Source organism: Fukomys damarensis, unplaced genomic scaffold (genome assembly GCF_012274545.1).
Source record: "Fukomys damarensis isolate Sample0158 unplaced genomic scaffold, DMR_v1.0_HiC HiC_scaffold_33, whole genome shotgun sequence".
Classification (NCBI taxonomy): domain Eukaryota; kingdom Metazoa; phylum Chordata; class Mammalia; order Rodentia; family Bathyergidae; genus Fukomys; species Fukomys damarensis.
Genome location: NW_022900945.1, coordinates 54,704,727 through 54,708,697, shown reverse-complemented (window position 1 = coordinate 54,708,697; position 3,971 = coordinate 54,704,727). Strand labels below are relative to the sequence as shown.

At 52.9% G+C, this 3,971-nt stretch overlaps 1 long non-coding RNA gene across 1 annotated transcript; it reads left to right on the top strand.

Annotated features, from left to right (window-relative positions):
• Positions 1-281: 281 nt before the first annotated feature.
• Positions 282-3,965, top strand: LOC104875987. The gene is made up of 3 exons (XR_784213.1): positions 282-436; positions 892-950; positions 3,801-3,965. It is a non-coding gene; the product is annotated as an uncharacterized LOC104875987 (long non-coding RNA).
• The last annotated feature ends 6 nt before the right edge of the window (positions 3,966-3,971 follow it).

The following is a 3,971-nucleotide window of genomic DNA, read 5'->3' as shown; positions in this document are numbered from 1 at the left end:
CAGGCTGACACCCTGGCCTCAGACAAAAATCTCCTCAGGTCCCTGAGGTGGGAGAACTGGGGGGCGCATCTCTGCCCCGGCCCCCTCCCTGGACATCCTCTCCTGCGGAGCCCCCCGAGGGCCTTTCCGGTGCCGTGTGCCAGCCCGTCCCGCATCCCACAGCCCCAGCTGTTGACATTTCGTTGCCATTACCCACGGGACAAAGAAAGGGGCCCCTGTTGTTCAACAATAGGGAAAAAGACAGAGACAAAGGGAAATTGTGCTTCTGAGCTTCCGACGGGGTGGGGACAGAGGAGGAAAGGACAGACAGACGGACAGACGGGGGCTGGACAGAGGGCACTAGGTTCCTTGAGGCGGCTGGAAGTCCTGGAAGTCACTTTCCACCTTGACAGCCTCTTCCCAAAGGCAATGTGCATCCAGGCCCCCAGGGGCAGAGGTGAGGACGCACAGGGAGGGAGGGCAGTGCTGGCAACGAGGCCTGTGTGGCAGTGTCAGGGCAGCAACCAATCTAGGCATGGTGAGCGTTCTCCCATCTGCTCTGGTCCCCCAGAGCCCCCAGCAGTAGGCTCTTTTCTAGGCCCTCCGGGTTGTCGTCTTCTCTCCTACCATAGGCTCTCGCCCTCATCCGCATTTTCACATCTTTCCCTGGCCCCTGGTCCACAGAGAAGCCCCTGGGCTGGACACAGTCCCTTAGCCTGGTGCAGTGGACCAGGGGTGCGGTGTTCCTGGGCACCTTGGCTTCCTCTTGGAGTGCAGGAGAGAAGGCTTCCCAACAGGTGTAAAGCGAGCCACCATGCTGGCCACCTAGATGCTCAAGTTCCTGGGCTTTAAGGCACCTGGATGCCCCAGGAGCCTGGACAACACCCTCACCTGGAACCTTCCCTCTCGCAGGACCAAAGGCTGCTACCCATCACTGCTTTTGCCTCCGGGCAGAGACCGGCTTCTAACAGGTAGGCCACATGGCGGGGGCTGCGGTATCATTTTCTACAAGATGATGTAGCACCTGCTGTGAAACAGAGAAATATAGATCAGGAGTTAAGAGTGTAGGCCCAGCTGGCATGGTGGTGCAGGTCTGTAATCCCAGCACTCTTCAAGGCTGAGGCAGGAGGGCTGCAAGACTGGGCAGCTTAGCAATTTAGCAAGACCCTGTCTCAAAACAAAAGATTAAAAAGGGCTGGGGTTGGAGCTCAGTGAAGGCCCAGTTCAATCCTTGGTTCCAAGGTGGGTGGGGCAGGCAAGAGCTTAAACTATCAGATGTGGATTCAAATCTTCCCAGCCGTGGGACGACACTAGTTTCCTCCACATGTGCACTTCTTTTTCAGCATGTCTCACGCCATTTTTAAGTTCCTCCCTCACACCAGGAAAAATAAATACAAAAACACCTAGGTGAGGTGCCTGCAGCAAGGTCGGGGATGGCAGCTGTCACAGGTGTCACGAGGCCAATGGTCCTTGTAGGTGATTCCCGAGTCCATTTCAGTGCCTGCAGTCTCCTTTCCCAGGTTTTCCTGTAAAGTGGTTCTCGCTCGTTTCCTGTCCCAAGTACTTTCTCTCTTAACCATTGGGAAGTTTCTTATTTTTAATTTTTTTGTTTTTTGAGACAGGGTCTTACTATGTAGTTCAGACGGGCCTTGAACTCACTGTGCAGCCCAGCCTGATCTCACACTCACAGAAATCCTTTGGCCTCAGCCTCCTGAGTGCTGGGATAACAGGCCTGCACCACCATACCCTCCTCCACTGGAAAGTTCATACTGTGCCTAACCTCCATTTCTCCTGCTGCAAGGTGGCCTTGGCTTGCATCTACAGGAAAGTGGGGCTCAGCTCCCCCACACCCAGGTACTGAGACTGAACCCAGAGCTTAACACAGAGCTGCATACTCAGCCCTTCCTATTTATTTTGAGACAGGATCTCACTAAACTGCCCAGGTTGGGCTTCAACTTGCAGCCCTCCTGCCTTAGCCTCCTGAGTGTTGGGATTACAGGTGTGCACCACCAGGCATGGCTGCTCCTCACTCTCCTGAGAGTCCTCCCTTGCCCATTTCCCCAACTCTCCTTCCCAGAAGTCCTTAAAGTGAGTTCATTCACGAAAGTGCTCACACATTAGCTCACACTCTGTGCCAGAAAGGAAGTGAGGACTAGAGTCAGGAGTCACGACAACCAGAGTCCCAGACACATCAGGCACAGGTGTGGGGGATCCATCCAACCCTCGAAGCTACTCAAGAAGGGAATCGTGCTATTGTCCAGTGACCCTGATCAGGACACCAAGGCACAGAGGTTAAGTAACTTGCTCAGAGTCATGAATAGGATGTGGATGAGTCAGGTTTGGAAAAACGAATAAAACTAGGTCAAGGGGTTCTCAGTCCAAACATAATAATCAACATGGTATGACTGGATCCCATTGCTGGGCCTGGTAGTGCACACCAGTAATTCCAGTTACTCAGGAGGCTGAGGCAAGAGGATCACAAGTTGGAGACAAGCTTGGCCAACTGAGTAAGACCTTGTCTTGAAATAAAAAATGAAAAAGATTTGGGATGTAGCTCAACATTAGAGAGCCTCTAATAAAAAAGAATAGAGATGGTAAAGAAAGGAAAGAGGGCTGGGGATTTAGCTCAGTGGTTCTGGAGCCTGCTTCACAAGCACAAGGGCCTGAGTTCAATTACTGGTACAAAAAAAAAAAAAAAAAGAAGGGAAGCAGAATATACTGCCAAAACATCAGTTGCATTGGAAGTTATTTTAAAAATAACTTTATAATTTTAGAAAAACCTCATAGTCCATATGTCATGTATTACTTTCTAATCACACTATTTAGGTGCTAATAGAAGTACTTTTTTGGCCAAGGATTTAGCTCAGTCATTCCACCACCTGCCTTGCAAGTACAAGGACCCAAGTTCAATGCCTTGTACCAATAAATAAATAAGATTATTTTTCTGGGTGTGGTGGCCATGCCTGCCTGGAGCACCAGGACTCTTAAGGCTGAGGCAGGAGGATCCATCCCAGGCTCGGCAACTTAGGGAAATCATGTCTGAAAATAAAAAATAAAAAAAGGCTGGGGATGTAGCTCAGTGTGGGCTTGATTCAATCCCAAGTCTCTCCCCCCACGCACACTCTCTCTCTCTCTCTCACACACACACACACACACACGAGAGAGAGAGAGAGAGAGAGAGAGAGAGAGAGAGAGAGCTTCTAAAGAAAATTAGTCCCTAGTGCAACCCAGTAGACCACAGTGTAGCCAACTACAGAGTGAAGAAAGCCTTCTTAGACAAGGTGAGACCTGGCCACAGTGCCCGGAGGTGGTCTTGAACCTGGGTTTTTTCTGACCCTCTGGGAAGTCCGCCTTGTCTGGGTCCCAGGGCAGAGGGTAGGAGGAGGGTAGCGCGGGGTGATGTTGGAGGTGCGGGAGGACCTGGATCTCAGGATTCTTGGAAGTCGAGGGTAGGGGATTGAACTTGATCCCCAGGGCTTTAGAAAGCCACTGTTTCAAGCAGAGGTGTGATTGTTTATTCCGGAGGGGGGGCAGACTCGACCGATGACAATCTTGGGAGCAGCACCTCGGAAGAACAGCCACAGGGAGAGGAGATGCTAAATCAGGGCCCGCGGAGCCAGGGCGTGCACGGGCCTCAGGTCAGGTTGAGTGGGGTTATCGCTGCCTCGCTCACCATTACCTTCTTGATGTCACCGTTCATTTCCTGCTGGCCGGTCCCTTTCAGGAATCCCCAACAGGACTACCCTTATCCTGCTGGCTCTCCCCGCCCCTTCCCCTTGGTGCTGACCCCCACTCCCTGCGCCCTGCCTCCCTTCCGCCAGACCACCATGCCAAGCTGTCTCACGCTGCCCGAACTGTGCAACTTCCTTCTCCCCTGGCTGCTCACCGTCTCCCACAGAGCGCTGGGGGACCCAGGTAAGACCCAGGCCGGCCCGGACGCTGGGACCCGGGGCTGAGGCTCCAGCGGGCGGTGTGGAGAGCAGGCAGCCAAG